The sequence below is a fragment of the Schistocerca gregaria genome, chromosome 2 (genome assembly GCF_023897955.1).
Source record: "Schistocerca gregaria isolate iqSchGreg1 chromosome 2, iqSchGreg1.2, whole genome shotgun sequence".
NCBI lineage: Eukaryota > Metazoa > Arthropoda > Insecta > Orthoptera > Acrididae > Schistocerca > Schistocerca gregaria.
Window position 1 is genome coordinate 635,791,212 of NC_064921.1, and position 20,078 is coordinate 635,811,289.

A 20,078-nucleotide genomic window follows, 5' to 3' on the forward strand; every position below is an offset into this window, starting at 1 on the left:
TTGGGGGTGAAATTACATTAGGTGTTCCACAGGGTTCAGTCATGGGTTCCCTTCTGTTCTTTATATATGTGAACGACCTCCCTTCCTGTCTGAAACAGGAAGATGAACTGACACTGTTTGCTTATGATACAAGCATCATTAGTAGTTCAGTAAAAGAAACTGCAATTGCAAATGATTCAAATAAGGTATTTGGAAAAGTCATTAATTGGTTTTCTGCAAATGGACTTGCTCTAAACTTTGAAAAAACACAGTACATCCAATTTTCTGCAGCCAAAAGTACAGTTCCTTCAATAAATATAACACATCAACAGAAGCAGTAGACAGGGTAAAACATACTAAGTTTTTGGGTGTACATATAGATGAGAATCTTAATTAGAAAAGTCATATTTTAGATCTTCTAAAGCGACTAGGTTCAGCAACTTTTGCAATCAGAATAATTGCCAATTTTGAGGACATAGAAATTAGTAAGCTAACATACTTGGCATACTTTCACTCTCTGATGTCATACAGAATAATATTTTGGAATAAATCAACATTTAGACAAAAAGTATTCACTGTACAAAACAAAGTGGCTAGAATAATGTATGGGGTTCATAGTCGCCAGTCTTGTAGGCATCTTTTTAAAAGACTGGGAATTCTTACAACAGCGTCACAGTACATTTAGTTGCTAAGGAAATTTGTTCTCAACAACATGGACCAGTTTAAAAACAACAGTGACATCATGATTATAATACCAGGAAAAAGAAAGACTTGCACTATCCTTTACTCAGCCTATCTTTGTCACAGAAAGGGGTAAAATATGCTGCTATAAAAATTTTCGACAAATTACCAGATGAGGTAAAATGTCTGACAGACAGCCGCAATAGCTTCAAAAATAAATTGAAGTCATATCTCCTTGACATCTTCTTTTACACCATAGATGAATTCTTGAATAAGAATACATAAATCAATAAATAAATACAGTATATGCATTCTGTGCCATTTAAGGGAATGGGGTAAATGATAGAAATATTAATCTTAAACTCTGTATTGCAATACATACATATTAAAAAATCTTGTTTCGTATGTCCATTTCTTGTCTGATTGACACTTTCCACATCATAAAGGCTACCGTATCATGCGATTGATCAGTGGAACACGCAACCAACTAACTAAATGACTGCCCTGTATTCACTATTTTAGTTAAAAATACGTTTGTGACTCAGACCAGATGTTATGAGTAGCTATGTAGTGCTAGTTCTGGCACAGAATGTGTCACTGATGACCTCACTGATGATCTCATTTATGAGTCTTGGGCATCCCAATCCCAAATCCCTCCCCTCCCTGCAAAACCATCACCCTCACTCACCCATTTCAGAAAGGGAAAGTGGGCTTTGTATTAAATGGCTGGTATTCAAAATTTGGGTGGCCAATTCAAAATTTTTACAGAAAATTTTAAAAATAGTCCAATTACCCTAGAGTGGAGAAAGAACTGCTGTTGTTCTAAGTAAGGAAATTCAAAACGGTCCATTGTCCTACTGGTTGACTTGGAGTACTGACATAGTCTTGCTATGATGTCAGAATACAAGATGGCGATGAAAGATGGTGGACCTGGATAAGACATATTGATGAGCCAAAACACTATGACCACCTTCTTAATAGCATATTTGCCCATCTTGCGAAGGAAATACATCACTGATTCTGCTTGTCAGGGACACAATAATTTCTTGGTAGCTTTGTGGTGATGTGTGGTATTAGATGTGTACGCACAGGTCATGTAATTCGCGTAAATAGTGGCCCACTGATTTGTGTACACGTTGATAGATCGTGATCGCTACCCAGATAGATTCCATAGGACTTACATCAGGCGAATTTCGTCGCCGAGACATTAAAGTAAGTTCACAAAATTTCTCTTCAAACTACTGTAGTATGATTCTGGCCCGAGACATGGACAGTTATACTGCTGAAATGTGACATAGCCATCAGGAAAGACATCAAGCATGAAAGGATGCAAGTGGTTCGCAGCTTTCATTGTATCTGTGATTACTATCACACGTCTGATGCAAGTGCAGGAGAATATCTCCCATAGCATAATACTGCTCCCACCAGCCTGCGCCCATGCCGCACTGCACTTTTCAAACCGCCATTCACCTCGATGATGGCGTTTGTGGAGACGACCATCAACCTAGTGTTGCAAAAATGTGATTCACCCAAAGAATCGACATGTTTCCATAGATCAATGGTCGAATCCCAGTGGTCCCGTGCCCATCGTAATCGTAAATGATGTTGTCGATAGGTCAACATGTGAACACACAGGGTGGTCTCCTGCAGAGTTCCATGTTCAATAATGTACGATGAACGGTGTGCTCTGAAACACTTGTGCGAGCTCCAGCATTGTGTTCTTTCGACAGAGATGCACAGATCGCCATCTATCCAACTTTACAGAACAGACAAGTGTCCAAACCCCACATTCTGTGAAGTGTCTGAATTGATGCTGAGGGGAATAGGAATATAGGGAGGGATGCATAAAATATAACATATAATGGAAACTGATCAAAATCTGCGGCTTAAATAATGAAGAAACAAATTTTGAAAGAATAATTGAAAGAAATTTGAAAGTACTCATATTCTGAGTGAACTTTAGCTGACTTTAATATCGACAGACCATCAATATTCAATACATTATTAGATTAAAATTCGTAAATTTACATACAACATTTTCTTGTTACCACTATTGCTATGACAATACTGGTTCTGGATCGCCCTCCTCTGCTCACACTAATTCTTCTTGTTAGCTTCAATGCTGCTGATGAAGGATTCTTGGCGCGTCGTGGACTATTAAACAGAATATGACTGTACGAATTAACTTTGCTATCCTGATAGCTTTCTATAACACTTTTTATCACACGATTGGAATACACATTTTTTAACAACGTTAACTCGGCGGAACTCGTAATTCGTCTGCGCACTATCACTTATGGTGTCAAACCGGTGAATGTACACAAATTCATCAGTTGAAGAACGTATCTCTACTTGTTTTGTTTCTATGCCAAATCTATGGTATAACCATTTAGTGTCTAATGGTAATTTCACTTTCCTTTACCTCTTTCTGTACATGCTCATGACAGAAGCAGGTGAACATTCTATGAGCTTCGCCTTTCTCGACATATTCGTTTACAGGCTCTGTGTAATAATAATCTGTCCTTTGTCAAAGTCGTTTGTCTCAATGGATTTAACCATTTGCATCCCTTCATCTGTGCTAGGGTGATCTGCCTTTTGTGTCTGCTCTGCTTGCATGTTTTTGCTTGCATATTCCTGCAATGCCACCATGTGGCGTCAAATGCCATGGTGGACTGTTGCAACGTTTCTCCAAGTGTTTTTGTGCAGTAGCGCTGAGACGATTTTATCGCTGACAATAGAATTTGTGGTTACAATGAAATTAATATATTTGTAATTGGATTATGTATGTAAATTTAGGCGAACAAGGACTCGCAACTTCTTTGTTCTCTCTCTTCCTGATCAACCATTGTCTGGTATGGTCATAAAATATATTGCTTGGTCTATGTCACGTAGACATTTTGTAATTTGTGCTCATTTTGCATAATAATAACTAATTAATTTCATTGTTTTTGTTTTTACGACTAATCATACCTTTATTCCTCAGCTTTTTTCATTAACTTGACTGTTAAATGTGGCTCACTTTGTGTAGGGAAGTCAGTTAGTAAATGATTGTGTATTAATGGCACCAACCAGTGTAATATGTTAGGTTTGCTTTCAAAACAGAAGCTGCATTTAAAATTTCACTTTTCACAAAATGAAGTCCGATAGCTTTTATGTCTTTATCATGTCCCAAAATTATATGGACCAACAGATAATTCCAGTAGATGAGCCTAGATTAAAATTATAGTGGTAATTAAATTCCAATTTCAATAATTAAAAAAATATGTTTTTCATGATTTTTCAGGTACATAATTTTCTTGCTTTAATTGACGACTCATTTAGCCAAAAATAATTTTAATTAGATTCAGACTTGCATTTGAGTTCAAACATTTTAAAAGCCAAAATAATATAAAAATAATTACTAATTTCAAAACCCAATAATAATAATAAATAATAAAAGCCACCATTAAACTGTGGTCATAATGTTTTGGCTTATCAGTGTACAGCTGACACAGTATGGCTGATTTGGAATACTGGTGCAGGCTCTTTGATGTCGCAAGCTAAGACTTAGAATACTTGCAGTCTTGCTATGATGACAGAAAAAAGATGGTGATGCAAGATGGAAAGTCTATACAAAATATGGCTGACATAAGATAGTCGGCCTGGATAAAACATGGCTAACATGGAATTCAGGTGCAGTCTTAGTATGATGTCACAACCCAGATTTTGCAATAATGGCACAGTCTTACTGTGACATCATCATACAAGATGACCAATTTGGAATACTGGAGAGGGGGAATCGAGACTCTAAATACCGACACCAACCTAACTATGACATCAGAATTTTGTGTATAGGTCCAAGCCTGTCTGCTGACATATTTTCCCTCCAAGCTACTATTCACTGAGAGGTGCATCCTCTGTCTCCAATTAAGCCCCACGCTGGGAGGGAGGGTCAACCCCCACAGCCTCTGTTACCACCATGCTGCTCCCATTGCCACCCCTGTGCATGGCACCACAGTAACTGACCAGATGTGTCTGCAGCTGCTGCTATTTGCCTGGCTGCGTTCAGTGTTCCAAAGACAAGTGTTACAGTGGGCAGCTAACTGTTAGCTGGGGCTGTGAGTCATAAGTGAGTGCTCACATAACTCGTTCATGTCTGATGAAACGTCTATCTGGCGTTTAGGTAAAAATGTTCATATTTCAACAGTTTTAATGCATACTTTCTTATAGGAAGGATGCATGCAACATAGATGTTATCGCCCATTGTAAACAATTTGAACATTTTAAGCAGTTCTCTCTCTGCCTATAGTAAAGGAATGGAAGTGAATATCCGTATAGACAGGATGCGTGCTTTGCACATGTAACTAATCATTGTAAACCATTTGAACACTTTATGCATTTGATTCTGCTTAAATTGAGGTGTAAGTATGTCTATTCTTGTAGACAGAACATGTGCAATGCAGATGTAACTGGGCATTGTAAACAATTGTTATGTATATACTTATGACAGGGTTGAATGAAAGAAAATGAATGACTACAGTTTAACAAAAAGATACGTTTTTGGTCCTCAAAATATGTTTTTTTTCGAAAATATCTCATTTATTGGACTGTATCACATAATATATTTGTTCTGAAAATAAAAAATAAACTGCAGATAATAGTTTTCATAGAAAGAAGTACATCCCATGTACTGGACTATTTCCTGTAGTATAGATGAACTACAAGTCTCTCACATCTTCTTTACACAGAACAAAAAAACTGTATGCAATGTTTACAATAAGCAACATAACAATTTTCAATAATATTTACAAAAATATATCTCATAGATTATGTTTCACTCTCTGCAGTTGGTAGACATTTATTTTTCCAACTGACTGAAATATCACACATTTGTTTTACAAATAGTTAATGGACTTTTATTCTTCCAGCAGCGTGGAATATTCATTTCACAGAATATTCATTTCACAGGCAATTGATGGTCTTTTAGTCTTCCAACGACTTGGAATTCTTGGCAGACTTTTACATTTTAGTTGCAATTCACATGAATGTTTATTTATAGTTTGGAAACTTTACACATTTTAAATATGCTTGAAATGGAATATTTTATTTACAGCTTCCTCCTGCGACTTAAAACACTAAACTAATGTGATCTCTTTTTGGGTATGGCCAGCAGCATTGAAAATTAACCTACTGTACATACACAATGTGCAAAAAACAGTGTGACTCACAGAAAACTATATGTCCCCACACAAACGGTGTGCAAAAAATTAGATTAACTAGAGCATACACGGCGTACAAAGAGAGAGAGAGAGAGAGAGAGAGAGAGAGAGAGAGAGAGAGAGAGAGAGAGAGAGAGAGAGAAACCAGATTAACTCATGCACATGGCAGAATTTCTGAAGATAGTAGTTGACTGTGGATATTGAATCACAGATACAATCCCTTTGACTGTTTAGAGGTGTACTAAACCCACCCAGAGATGTAAACAACCATGCATGAGAGCGCCTATTGGAGGGTGTCCGACAGTTGATCACTTCCACTCATTCCACTAGGAGGAGGGTACATCGCTCGTGCTGTCTGTAGTTCAACCACGCCTAGAAAGTCAATACGGCAGTTCGATCGCGTCCACTTTGTTACCTTGTGCCAGGAAGGGCTCTCAACAAGGATAGTGTGCAGGCATCTTGGACTGAACCAAAGCGACGATGTTCGGGCATGGAGGAGATACAGAGAGACAGGAACTGTCGATGACATGCCTCACTCGGGCCGCCCAGGGGCTACTACTGCATTGGATGACCGCTACGTACGGATTATGGCTCAGAGGAACCCTGACAGCAACGCCACCACGTTGAATAATGCTTTTAGTGCAGCCACAGGACGTCGTGTTACGACCCAAACTGTGTACAATAGGCTACATGATGTGCAACTTCACTCACAATGTCCATGGCGAGGTCCATCTTTGCAACAACGACACCATGCAGCACGGTACAGATGGGTCAACAACATGCCGAATGGACTGCTCAGGATTGGCATCACGTTCTCTTCACCAGCGAGTGTCGCCTATGCCTTCAATCAGACAATCATCGGCGACATGTTTGGAGGCAACTCTGTCGGGGTGGCACACTGTCCAGCGAGTGCTGCAAGGTAAAGGTTCCCTGCTGTTTTGGGTGACATTACGTGGGGCTGATGTACGCTGCTGGTGATCATGGAAGGAGCTGTAATGGCTGTACGATACGTGAATGCCATCCTCCAACAGATAGTGCAACCATATTGGCGAGGCATTCGTCTTCATGGACGACAATTCATGCCCTCATCATGCACATCCTGTGAATGACTTCCTTCTGGATAACGACATCGTTCGTCTAGAGTGGCCAGCATGTTCTCCAGACATGAACCCTATCGAATATTCCTGAGATAGATTGAAAAGAGCTGTTTATGGATGATGTGAGCCACCAACCACTCTGAGGGATCTACCTCGAATTGCTGTTGAGGAGTGGAACAATCTGGACCAAAAGTGCCTTGATGAAATTGTGGATAGTATGCCATGACGAATACAGGCATGCACAAATGCAAGAGGACGTGCTGCTGTGTATTAGAGGTACCAGTGTGTACAGCAGTCTGGACCACCACCTTTGAAGGTCTCGCTGTCTGGTGGTACAACTTGCAATGTGTGGTTTTCATCTGATGCATTGCTCATCAGAGGGCCATCGAAACCCTTCAACCTGTAGAGGTTGTTGCATGCCTTGCTCCTGTAAGTTATTTACATCAACACACATGATGTAGCTCAAATCAACAGATGTACTGAACTGTTCACACATTGTTTATCTCCCATGCCTATGGGCACACTATCAACGTCACCACGAATTCCTCGTTCAAAGAACAACAGCATGTCAACATTGTGCAAGAGTCCAATATTGACAAAGTGTCCCACAAAATCCCTGGCGTAATGTAGTAACTCCCAGGATCCAGTTCGTATATGTTCATGCATACACTCTGGAATCATTGGAAAATATCTGCAAGTAAGTACACATCCATGTCCATATAAAGTTTCGCATATTCCTTTAAATTATGGATGGCGAACTCCTGCAGTACATTCACCATATGTCCATACTTTGCATACAGTATGGCAGTGCCTGAGAGTTCGTTGGATAATGTGGTTGTGTCAGGTAGTGTGTTTTTGTTGAGTTTTTCCCATGGACGCATATATTAATATGGAAGAAAAACCTTCTTCATTATGAGCTGAAACTTTGTATCATACAGAAATGCAGCTTGAGTGAGATGTCAGTCCTCATGATGCATCATTTCAGAAGCTTCCATAGTGGTGCCTGCATGAATCTCTGTGATTCGAGGAACCTCAGTGTAACTTTCTTGGTGATAATCTTTAAAAATGAAATTATCTCTCAGTGGTGTCATGTAGGACTCTAACCTGATCTCTGCTCTTTCCATAATCAGCCAAGAGCTCGACTATGAAATGAGCATTATACCTATTTAAATTGAGGGTGAAAACGGGTTTGTGTTTTGGAAGTTGGTAATTCAAGTTGCATGCATCGTGTGGAGCATGTGGAATTTCCCATTTAGATGGCAATGATCCATACGTGTTGTTCCAGCTTCTTTATCTAACGGTTACAAATGTAACAGTCAACTGCATTCTCATACAGTAATTTATCCTCTTGCGTTTTAGTTGTTGGAATGATGCTGTCGTAAGTGCCATCAACTTTCCTTGTAAGGCTTTCAAGCTCAGAGAGCAACACATCCAGAGGTTCGTCCCCAATGTACGAATCAAAATGATTAAGACTTGAATAGTACGAACATACAAGCTGATAAGCAGCAGCAAAAGGCATGTATTCTGTGAGAGTAGTAAGTGAGCCAGTAGTGTTACCTCCACAGCTTGCCATGGGAGCGAGAAGACATTTGTAGTCTGTATATACAGCAAAGGGTACATGCTCCTTGTGGAGGAAATTCTTAAACTTTAAGATTTTATTCTCTTAGGTAGGCATTATAACACATTCCAGGTCCTTGGTAGAGTAATCTAGCCAATGCTTCATCAACAGCTCACTCATAGTAAACGAGTTCAAGCACCTAGAGCAAAAATGCTGTTTACTTATTTAGGAATAGATAATGCAGGACATGTTTTGGATTCAACAGTAATGCTATCTGTCATGTTCAGTGACTAATCATAAATCCCCGTGTTTTGTTTGCCAGCCAGAGACTTCAAAACAGTACGTGGGTCCAATGACACTGCGTGTAACAACACTGTCATCTGACTTACATTTCCTCAGGACACGTACATGTATAGATATGTAGGAATTCTAGCTCACAAATTTACCAATGTCCTGAAGGTTCACGGGGAATTCAATACCATTATGTTTATAACATCCACTAATATCCACATGGCATTGTTCTGGATGATGTGTATATTTTTTGTAGCTTCTTTTGCAGGTCAGAAGTGACCACAAAAAGCAGTACTGGTCTTTATTTTGACATCAACAACGGCTTTTTTATCAGAAATATTCTTTGGAAAGCAGATATGCAAGGAACTCCGTGGAAAAGATCATATACATGAACGTGAATCTCCAAATACAGAACACCACACAGAGCTTTACCCGAATCTCTTAGTTGGAAATCAGAGAGATGGGACTGTAAAGGCTTCATGGTACCATCATAAATTCATTTCGCAGTTGATGTGCCCTACGTTATCTCACCCATATTACCTCAATTATGTATGATGACATCTTTCGAGACGCCCTCCTTAGGTGGGAGAGTGAACTCACAGAATATTGTAGCAAAACACTTAATGGCGGAGTACTGCATATCCTTTAAGATCTTGGAAATTTCCTTTCCGGACTGGCAGATGCTTATACAAAGAAAAAAATCGGGTCTTGGTACCCAATTGTATTACTGATGCAAGTAAGCAAGATCCTGTCTCCAAGTGAACTTTGAATCACTGAAAATAGTAATTCTGCGAGACATACTTTATCCTCTCTATCAGATTGGGTGAAGCGGCTTTTGCTGGTCGATAGCTCATCGCTGCTATTACTACTGTGTAGACACCACCTCAATGATCCAGGTGTCGGTGACGCCTGCGATGGTCCGGCTGAAGGTGCAGGTGTAACTGCCAGTGGAGGTTCTACCCCCACTACCAGTTGTGGTCTGGACGCCGACGCAATCAGGATTGCTAGTGGAGCTCCAGCCGCTTTCGTTGCTGCTTGTGACAGTGACGAAGTGGGCGTTGATGGTGCCAAGGACAGCAGTCCCAGGTCATCAAACAAATCTGAAACACCACAGAACAACAGTCCATAAACTTCAGGAAAAATTTAGACACCTGCTCAGTCAAGCAGTTCTGTAAGCATCCAAAAAACTTTATACAGAGATATAGAGATAATTACTCAGGAATTTCACCATGCCCAGCTGACTCATGGCTGTATGTCCCCCATCGAACCTCTCCTCTACTTTACTCAAGAACTCATTATTACTTGGAACTGAAGGTTGCCTCATTGGAGGTGTTACAGGCAGAAATGATACCTGAGGAATTGAGCATTTCTGTGCAACAGTACAACATCCCATGAGTATCAGATGATAACTACACAAAATACATGCACATAGACAAATAAAAGAGATACTCACATAAAAATTCAGCATCCCAGCATCCTCATCATCAGCAGCAGCATTATCATCGTCATCATCATCGTCCTCACATGGCACCTAGCTTGTTGGGAGCCACCGCCCCATCACAAAATGCATCGCATGATGTGTCCGGCTCACTAGATCAATAATGTTTTTGTTACGTATACATAAAAGAAATGTAGTAGATGTGTATACACTCATATATATTGAGAAAGTATCACGAATGATACATAGGTTAAGTAAAAACATGCACATGTAGGAAATACTTCCGTGGAGAATCAATTCTGTGATTTTCTTCCCTGGCACTAATTGGTACTAGCCATCAGGAGGCTCAATACCTCTCTCCTGTAAAGGGGCGGCCAGCATTTAAATAAAAGGTGTGACATCCAGTCGCCACCCTCGGATGTTGGCGATGCTGAAAGCGGTCTAGGGACACTGATCACTTCTGAAGCAAACAACAATACTGGTTAAGTAACAGAAAGAAATATTGAGACACTTGCACATGTATTGCAAGAATTTATGGTACTTGTGTGCAAGCTCCTTATCAAGCATCAAAGCAGCAAGCATCTCGTACTAGAGCCAGGAGCCGAGCAGATGGCCTTAATCGGAGTCTCAGACGGTTCTGCGACCATTTAGGCTCCGGATTCCTCGTCTTGCGCCGTAGGGTGGTTGGTTTCAGGGTTCTACTTAATTGTTCAGGGGTCCACTACACAAGGAAATGGCTACACAAGTGGGAGGGGTTGAGTGAATGGAAGTGGATGGTTTTTCTTTTTTTTAGGTTCTAGGGTCACAAGATGCTAGAGAAAGTGTGTCAGTCTCGAAGGGTGGAGAGCAATTACGGGAAAGAAGACCTAGAATCAATTGGCATTGCAGTTGTGAACTGTCATAGCTGTGTTGGAAAAGAACCAGAGATCCTAGTGCTAATAGAAAACACTGAAGCTAAAATTGTTTTAGGTACAGAAAGCTGGCTAAAGCCAGAAATAAGTTAGGTCGATATTTTTAAGGAGGTCCTAACTGTGTTCAGGTAGGACAGATTAAATACAGCTGGTGGTGAAGTGTTTATTTCTGACAGAAGTATTTTTACCTTGTAGTGAAATCAAAGTAGATAGCACCGATGAGTTACTATGGGCAGAGGTTATACGTGACCACCAGATTAAATTAACAATTGGTTCCTTTTACCGATCTCCAGAGGCAGATGGTATAGTTACTGAACATTTTGAAGAAAATACATGATCTAAAGTGTAGTAAAGCAGCTTAAATAACTTAATAAAGGCAATCTTACTGATCCTGATTACAGACCAGTCAGATTCCTCTCAGAGTATGCTATCAACATAATTATGCAAATTAATCAATTGATTGGTAATTACTCCCACCCCCTGATGATGTCATGGTTTTCTCTGGCCAGCATTTAGATCTTCTCCATATCTCCCCTCGCTTCCCACTTCCCATGACACTCCCCCTACAATGATGGGAAATTGAAATTTTGAGAGGAAATCAAAAACATGGCGGGAAATTCATATTACTAGGTAGGAATATCAAATACTGTGTGTTGACCTTGATGTTCGGACACCAAATGACGTAGATCACAACACCACCACCACCAGAAGGTGCTGTTGGTCCTCCACCATTCTCCATTCTCCATTACCCACACCCCACTCATCAACCCCAACTCCCTACTCCTCACTCCCCTCCCCATCTGGAAACCGGTGGGAAAAGAACTCAGTCTGTGTTTGGTTTCTGGATAGGACTGACATAAGTCTTTATTATTTTGTACACAGCTCGGAATATTGTTTACTTAAACCATTTAAGTTGTCATTGATCGAACATTAGACAGTAGCTCCACCCATTTCGCCAGTAACCGCTAGATGTGGAGTGGATATTTTCGCTACTACCCTAGCAGTGAATAGTTGCTCCATCCTGTCTAGCCAATAGCACTCTATGGGAAGGATGGATGGTAATAATAATATGACAGCAAGCTATCACTGAATTACAGGGGAGTAGCCTCCTGCCAAACTACAAGTGAATAGCTGCTGTTAGAGGAACATAAGGATGAGTAATAATAATATTAGAACAACGACTCACTTTTTTTCTTTATTGTGATATCGTTCCCCTTCTCCATGTGGGTAGGGGAGGGCTGGCAGCAGCAGAATCCGCCACTATTCAGCCAGGTGATACAGTTAGTAAAAATATGAAAATGATACATATAAAAGGCGATAAAAAGGGGCATAAGAATGTATGAGGGGGTGTTGGAAAATACGTTTCCCCTGTCGACTGTGGGTAGAGTTGTGTTACATGGGCGAAATACGACATGGCAGGTGAATGCACACTTGCAAGACACCGATACACCATTGGGTAGAGGTTGACCACGATCAAACGGATGGCGCTGTCGTAGTGCCTGCGCAAAGTGGAGGCCAGCCGCTCGTTCTTTTTCTGGATCTATGGAGTGAAGGAGCATTTTGAAGTCGTGGTCAAAGGCGGAAGTGAGAGCTGTTATCTGCTATGAATGGGCACGCGGAGTATCAGGCACAGAAATTCATAACCGACTTGTTGAGGTGTATGGGTCACATGTGATGTCGAGGCTAATGATGTGGAGAAGGTGTCAGCAATTCAGTGATGGACGTCATGAAGTGCAGGACATGTCGAGACCTGGACCGACGCGCACAGCCACTACAGATGCAAATGTCAGGCAGGTAGATGACATTATAAAAACGAACCGGTTTATCACCATCGATGGAGTAGTGGCAGAACTTGGAATTGGACATGAGCGAGCTCACAAGATCATCCACGACATTCTTCGATACAGGAAGGTTTGGCACGATGGGTGCCCCGCCAACTGACCCTGACATACATGGAACAACAGATGGCATTCAGCCTGGAACAGCTTGTGCGTTACCATGAATGTGGCAATGACCTTCTGGGAGGGTTGAAACGTAGGTCCACCATTACGTGCCCATATCGAAGGCTACATACATACTGGAAACATCCATCATCTCCTATCCAAAAGAAGTTCAAAAGCACTCCATCTGCAGGTAACGTGCTAGTCATCGATTTCAGGGACGCCAGAAGAGTTTTGCTGCTGGACTTTCGGGAGGATGCAACCATCTATGGTGCACGGTACTGTGCTACTCTGTCGAAATTCGGAAGAAGCACCCTGGCCTTCTCAGATCTGGCATTATGCTGTTGGATGAGAATGCGAGACCACACACGGCGTTGGCAACGCAAAACTATATTGCAACTCTTGGTTGGGAGTGGCTACACCATCCACCTTACAGTCCGGATCTCGCACCAAGTGACTTACATCTGTTTCCTGCTTTGAAGAAGACTCTTGTCGGAAGGCGCTTTGGCAGAAATGCTGAAGTCAAACAAGCCGTTCAATGCTTCTTCTGTATGCAATGCCCTAAATTTTTCCTGGAAGGCTTTTTGAAGCTTATAAATTGGTACGACAAATGTCTCAATGTACATGGAAATTATATCGAAAAATAAAGATATGTCTCATCTTTAATGTTTCATTCTCTTCTTTTTTCCTTCCTCACACAACTCTGACCACAGTCGACAGGGGAAACTTATTTTCCAACTCCCCCACGTAGTAAGAGGAGACAATGTGTGTTAAAATATAGACTTACATGGATACATTCAAATTGTGAGATAGTTAAAAAAGACCACATAATGATAAAAATACAGTTGGCGATTTGCATAGCATGTAAAATACACTGAAATCACATACACAAGTTAAAAGTTGGCCACAGTATTAAAACACACCAGAACGACGACACAACGACGACACTATAAAACCACTGCACGAGACAAAGCACACATGACAAAGTATAAAAACTGCTGGGAGGGACGTGCTGAGGGAGGGGAGGCCTCAGAGAAGGGAAAAGAATGGACACGAAGGGACAGTGTGGGAGGGGGCTGGAGATTGTGGGAGAAAAGAAAGGGTCGGGGGCAGCACCAAGGGGTAGGAGACGAGTGGAGTGGGAGAGGGAAAGGAGGCAATCCAGGAGGGAGTAAAGATATGTGGAAGCGGTGTACTGGAATGGGAGAGGGCGTAGGAGGGAGGAAAAAACCGTTCAGAGAAAGGAAAAATGAGGGGAGAGGAAGCCCAAAGGAGAGGGGGATGGTGGGCTTAAAGTTGGTAGTTGGGGTAGCTGCTAGTGTGAAGCTCATCATGTGGGATGGGTAGGCACTGGAAAGTATGTTGGTAAAGGAGGTAGAAGGCATGGAGATGGAGAGAGGGCGGGATACAACAGTAAAGGCACAGAAATACGCTGGGCATACAGATGATAGGAAACACCAGGAGTGGGAGAAGGGGGCTATCGAGGCTCCGGATGATGTACAGAGTGCGGATGTGTTTGAGGAAAAGAGAAGATGCGAGAAGGGGATGTCATAGAGGACCCATGTATTATCGAATTTATAAAGTGACACATAGTATAAATTTGATATTTACAACTTCCTTGAGAGACGTCGTATGTGACGAGACATTTGTTTACTTCAAGAGAGTTCGAAAGTGAGAAGGCATCCTGTGACAGAGGTAGAGCATGCTCTTAGCACTCCATCATGAGCCAAAAATGAGTTTCCTGTAATGCAGGACGTGGCAGATAAGAACAGATTTTTCTAACTTCTAAGAGAATACTTAGAGGAAATATAGATTATAGTGTTTTACAGGATACACATAACGATACTTTAGCGATCCGAAAACGCGTGTATGATGCGATTTCTTATCTTCGAAAATCTACAGTATATATGAGAAATTCGAGGTGTATTGACTAAACAACATCCCCGTTTCGGAATTTTTTTTAATTTGAGGGGTCTATGTCTGGGGCAGGACTGGAGTTAGTCAGAGTCGCGCCTCATTGTGTCGCAGCTGGCGGCGGGAATGGTCAGGTGACCGGAATTAGAGGCTTAAGAAAGATGTCACGATGTATGATTTCTTAGCTGGCCATCTCTTCAGGTGTACAATATACTCCATACATGGAGCTGGACTAGACTGGAGATGACTGGTCAGTTTTCTTCTTCATCTTGAGACACTGTGTTTAGGTAAGTAAATGAGCATTACATTTGTGAAAAATATGACATATTTCCCATGTTTCAGTTGCCGAAGAAGAGAATTGTGACTTGTAAATAGGTATAAGTGCGTTTCATTCCCAAATGATGTTGCTACAGGAGTCCTGTATGAAGGGGCAGGATGTTACAGGCGCAGTGGGACCCTCGACTGTCACCTCACCTGGACCCCCCATCAGCATTTATGGAGGTTGGAAGTTTATGGTTAGCAGAGATGGAGGTTAGAGGTCCGAAGTGTTAGCTCGTGCAGGTTGTCTGGACGTGTCTGTCATAGAGATTTAAAATTATTTACGATTATACAATTTTTCGAACTGAGTGTCACATTATTAAGGTAAAATTTGCTAAATACATTCTTTACTCTGCAACAAAATCTTTTCTTTGCTAAACACAAGCCGATTAGTAGTTAGGACCTACAGTAGTTAGAATCTTTTATTTAACTGGTTGTATTGGTGCTTGCTGTATCGCTGAAGTTCGTGTAATGAAGATTTATTGCGAGGTAAGTGTTGTATCAAATGTATAGGTTATAGTTGGGATTTCTTCTAATTCGGGGCCATTCTTTTGTGTTAATTATATGAGCAGTCAAATTGCATATTGCCGTATAATGTGGGTCATAAATGAATAGAATAAGTGTGAGTGGTATTTGTCAGGAATTATTCTGTAGGTCAGATATAAAATGACAAAGACAAGCAAAGTGACATTATGTTCAGTTTCATTCAGCAGTTTAAGCAGGTTCACTTGCATTCAATTTCACTAAGCAGTTTCAGAATCAGGTTAAGAAGTATCACCTTCTCAGTTATTACAGACCAAGTAAAAAAAATTGTTATGAAGAAGTTTCAATATAACATAATTTCTTCATCCACATGTGAGGAATGTGTCCTGCAATTTGTACTGTGCATTTTTGTTACGCCCTGAATAGGGCAAACAACGTGCAATGTGCAGGATCACATTATAGAGCATCAGCAGCATAGTCGCCCTCTCCAAGCAAACAAGTCCGCTATCACAGAACACTGTATTTAAACTGGCTGTTCGATGAAATATAATGAAATAAAAATTGTGTCCCGTAGTCAAACTTTTGTTACTCAGTTATCAATGAATCAGTGGAAATATAATGGTCTGAATGCCTTACGAATCGAGATGACAGTTTCTAATTCAGTTCTGCATGGGACTCGATTATAGAAAAACTTCGTCTTGTGTGTAATCGGCGTCGTCCCGTGGTCTTACTATGGATACACAATAGTTTTGATATAGAAGATGTTCTGGCATAACCACAAGCGCCGGAACGAAGAGGAAGAACGCAAGACCAGAGAAGGCGATGAGGCGATGTCAGCCAAAAGCCCGCTGACAAGGACTGCGCTGTGCCAGGAGCGACCTCTACAAGAAGTGAACATAAGCGCCGCTCCTGCCGGCCTTGGCTGGAAATTAGTGGAACGTAATCGCAAAGTATTAGCATGGCCTAGCAGAGAGAGCTACAGTATCAGATAGTAGTGATCCACGAACTGTGTGTCAACTTGCAGGAACATTACATATAGCCAAGAACTATGCATTGTATTGCATGTCGCCCATTACTTGCGACAACATTTTGTACATTCATGTTAAGTATTGTCAAATCTGCTTTATAGTTGTAAGACTATTAATATTATTTGCTTGAATTGTTGTGTATCATTCTGATAATGCAGCATCCTTTAGCCCCCCATACGAGACGAGTGGGTAGTACCCCACAGTTTGCGATGAGAATCCTCTGAACCCAGTGCCTGACAGACACGAACTTTTCGTTTATGTTGTCCTGGCGCCTTAGTTCTCTCTTGTCTTTAATTTACAGGGGCGCTTAATTGATTTAACAGTTTCTTGCCGTTCTTGCTAATCAGTGTTTTCAGGTGGGCGTTATAGAAAATCTCTGTACATTTCTTTTTGTTGCATTTGTGTCTTCCAACATGCCCCCTCCCCCTCCCCCACCTGTCTCGCCCCCTGTTCAGGCGCCGCAGACAAAAGCGTTAGCTGCCACACAGCTAATGCAGATGTTTCAGTTTCAGACGAAGCAAATATCTACACTGCTCAACACAGTGCAGCAGCTACTGGCCAACACTGCGCGCCCGACAGAACAAGCACCACCTACTACAGCTGCTATACCCTGTTTTCGGCCATTTTGTGAACACGGAGAGGAATGGGTCGAGTTGTTGGCCTAGAGGCACATATCCTAGCTCACAAGTTATGATGTATTGTGAAACTTCCCTCCATATTATCAATGGTAGGAAGTGCAGTGTTCAGACTTATCCAGAAGTTATATCCTAATGCCACTCTGAGTGAACAGTCGTACGACCAAGTAGTACAGTGCCTAACTAACTATTAAGAGCAACAAGTAAATGTGGTAGTCGCTAGGTATCAATTCTTTAATTGCAAAAAACTGTCAGAACAAACTTATCATGAGTGAGTAACAGATCTGCAGGGGATGATATAGAAATGCAAATTCAGATCTGCTTGCGGTGCTTTATATTCTGATGTTATGTTGCGTGATTCGATTATGTACAATGTACCTGATGTTAAACTCAGAGAACAGAATCTGAAACAGTACGATCCATCATTTCTGCTGGTAGTGCAAATACTAGATGAGCACTATTGCGTGCCTTTTCGGCTCATACATTTGAGCAGCCAGCTATTTGCTGGGTTGAGTCCCTTGCTTGTGATCTCCCCATTCACCTGTGGCATGCGCTAGCTACGCCAAGAAAACAACGTATTCATGGAGTATTAGCATGGCCTAGCAGAGAGAGCTACAGTATCAGATAGTAATGATCCACGAACTTCGTGTCAACTTGCAGGAACATTACATATAGCCAAGGACTATGCATTATATTGCATGTCGCCCATTACTTGCGACAACATTTTGTACATTCATGTTAAGTATTGTCAAATCTGCTTTATAGTTATAAGACTATTAATGTTATTTGCTTGAATTGTTGTGTAGCATTCTGAGAACACAGAATCCTTTAGGCACCCCAAGAGAGACGAGTGGGTCGGACGCCACACAAGACACGAACTTTCATGTTGGTGGGCCCACAGAGCAGCACAAGAAGTAACAGCTTAAGTGCATGAGCTTAAGCAACGAAAGCGCAATGCGAACTAGGAACACCATGAATGTGCTGGCAGGATTTTAAATAGGGAAGTCAGAAGACTCTGTGCAGAAATATAGTGCCAGCAAGTTAAGACATCTGGAAACTCTCCCAAAATTTCGTAGAATCGATGGTTTATTTCTGTATTCTTCAATAAGCAATCTTGAAGTTAATCTGTTAAGTGTTTGCATCTCAAAGATTTGTAATTCCAATACAGAATGGAAATTTTTATGTCTCTCTGCCAATGACATCACTTTGGTTATTATCATTTTCTCTGAAAATCGTTCGCCTGCTACCTTCAGTTTAGTGTTGATCTCTTCTGTTTCCGACATAACTATAACCACTGAGTCATCAGCAAATTGGAGAGAGAAAAACTTATACTGGAGTAAATTGCCCTTGCTTTCTGTCGTAAGAGACCTAGAAAATTAATGTAGTTCACATGAGGCACTTTCCTCAGCTGAGGAACTGCAGAAATGAAAAATACGATTTAAACATCAACACCACAGACTCTTTCTCATACATGGTCTTCTGTTTAGTCCACATGCCAGCTGATGTCGTTCGAGAAGTGGATGAGTGAGGGGTGCTGCCTTCAACTACTTCATAATAAGTTCCTGCGATTTTGCGTATTTTCCATCAATGTTTTTTCCTTGGCTTCTTTCTCTTTCAGGTGTTTATTGGCAATGCCACTGATAATATCTAAAAAGCCTTTTCCTCTGGGTATCGCTTCTATTTGGAATTTCCATACTCCCATTTTGTCCCCTCCAGACAACTTCACACATTGATATGTAGACTGTACTATTGCGCTATGACAGCACTACGCTGGTAATGTCAAATTTGCTGTCACTCACGATGCCAACTTAAAACTCTGCCACAATGTACAGCTACCGAGAGACAGATTGAAATGGGGAAGAAATCGAAAGATGAGCAGGGAGATGTGGATACTTAGCCACATCTCTGGATATGAAACACAACAGCAGACAAGACTGGAGTCTGCTCAGGAATCTCAGCAATGACTCAACAAGATCCAAAACACTTCAGACTGGTGTTTTGCCAAACCAAATCGCCCATCAGCTTCTACTCAGTGGGACAACTATCCACAGATTGCCCTGGCTTTCCGTCGTAAGAGACATAGAAAATTAATTAAAATCACTTGAGGCACTTATCACAGTTGATGAACTGCAGAAAATAAAGAGACGATTTAAACATCAAATAAATTAAACACATTGGGCCAAAAAGTGTGGACGTAATGAACAACCGTGTCAGCATGATACAGATCCTCTAGGTGTGTAGAAAGGCAAGAGTGGTAGCCCTATTAAAACCAGGTAAGGATCCAATGTTAAGAACTTTTGTCCAGTATCTCTGATTACTATATATCACCTGTTTCAAGCCATCCATAGAATGATGATGTGTAGAATATTGAAACCTGAGATGAGATCCTAAGAAAGAGCTTCCTTTTGATGTCGAAGCCAATCTACATCATCATTGAAAAGAGGAGACTTCAGTTATGGGAGGAGGCAGCTCCAAATCCTATTCTGCAGCTGAAAGAAGAACTTGGGGTTGGAAGAAACAAATCCTTTACAACCTAGAAGGCTCTCAACATGCTGAGGACGAGGGTCTCAAATTGCTAACATAATCTTTGCCGATGGGGCTACCACT